Below are 1,249 nucleotides of genomic sequence, written 5' to 3'. Positions count from 1 at the left end.
AGAAGCACCTGAGGGCGAGGGCCCCCAGGGGTGCGGCACGGCCAGCAGGTCCAAGTGAACGAGGCTGGTGACATGACCCCCCAGGGCGGGCCTGCTGGGAGGAGACGGGGCTGCAGCAGCCCCGGGTGCTGAGCGTGGGGTGTAGTTTACTTGGGGAGAGAAGGCCGGTGGTGAGCATGCGAGCACACCTGGGCCACATGCAGCATCGGACCTGGCGGGCGGGCGGCTCTGGGTGCCTGGGAGCTCCTGGCCCACCGTCTGCTGTGGGGACGCTGAGCGGAGGGTGGGCGGTGGAGGGGAGGCCAGGCCAGAGGGGAGACTCAGGAGGTGGCAGGGGCGGTGGAGAGAATGAGGGGCACTCAGAGTACCTGCAGGGGCTTTGGGACCACACAGGCCACACGGCGGCTCGGGCTTCCTGGGCAGAGTGGCCTCACTTCCTGCTCTGGGGCCTTGGGGAGGGACCCAGATGCGGAGCTCCCCTGCACTTGTCAGCTCGAGCCGCTCGTGGGTCACCCTGTGAAGGCCTTAACGAGGCGGCTGGAGCCCCAAACCCAAAGCACGGGCTTGGCCAGAGGATAACTCGGGGGCAGCTGGAGAAGGGGTTTGCGGTACGGGGAGCGGCGGGCGGGCAGGAGATGCGAAGGGTGGGGAGGGCGGGGTCCTGGCTCAAGCGATGAAGTGGGCAGTGTTGCCTTTCTCTGCCATTCTTCTATTTATTTTCCACTTTTCTTCATTCTTTTATTTTTAATAATATATTTTAAAATCATTTCAAACTTTAAGAAACATTGCCAGACAGAACACAGCTTCCATGTTCCTTCACCCAGATCCCCCTGTGGACACTGGCAGCCTCGGCCCCTCGTGCCCCAGCGCCTGCCAGCATCACCTCCAGCCCACACGCCCTCCCTCCTCCCGGGAATGTCTGAGTCCTCACTTTCCCCATCAGCTTCCTCTGTTGCTCCTCCGTTTGCTTATTTGCTCAGTGCAGCCAACCACACTGGCTCTGTCTGCATCCCACCATCTCTGCCCCTGCCTTCCTGCCCGAGCCTCTGTCACTCCCCCACTCTCCGCTGTCCCACGTCCTCAGGCATCAACTCCCTCCACAGGGGGAAGGAAAGGGAAGGGGGAGCAGGGGAGCTGGGTTTGGATGAAACGACCGTGTCTCATCCAGGAGGCAGATGGTACGCAGGCCAAGGGCTCAGAGCTGCAGGCAGGATGTGGGCTGAGAGAGGACGAAGGTCCCGCTGGAGCC

The 1,249-nt window shown here is 62.6% G+C and overlaps 1 protein-coding gene across 1 annotated transcript in view; it reads left to right on the top strand.

The window, feature by feature from the left end:
* The window catches only part of SCUBE1 (signal peptide, CUB domain, EGF-like 1), a 116,786-nt gene that overhangs the window by 106,828 nt on the left and 8,709 nt on the right, over positions 1 to 1,249 (top strand). The gene's annotated exons all lie outside the window — the stretch shown is intronic.

Source organism: Myotis brandtii, unplaced genomic scaffold, assembly GCF_000412655.1.
Source record: "Myotis brandtii unplaced genomic scaffold, ASM41265v1 scaffold138, whole genome shotgun sequence".
Lineage (NCBI taxonomy): Eukaryota > Metazoa > Chordata > Mammalia > Chiroptera > Vespertilionidae > Myotis > Myotis brandtii.
The sequence above is the reverse complement of the archived record's forward strand: the minus strand, read 5'-3'. Positions and strand labels throughout refer to the sequence as shown.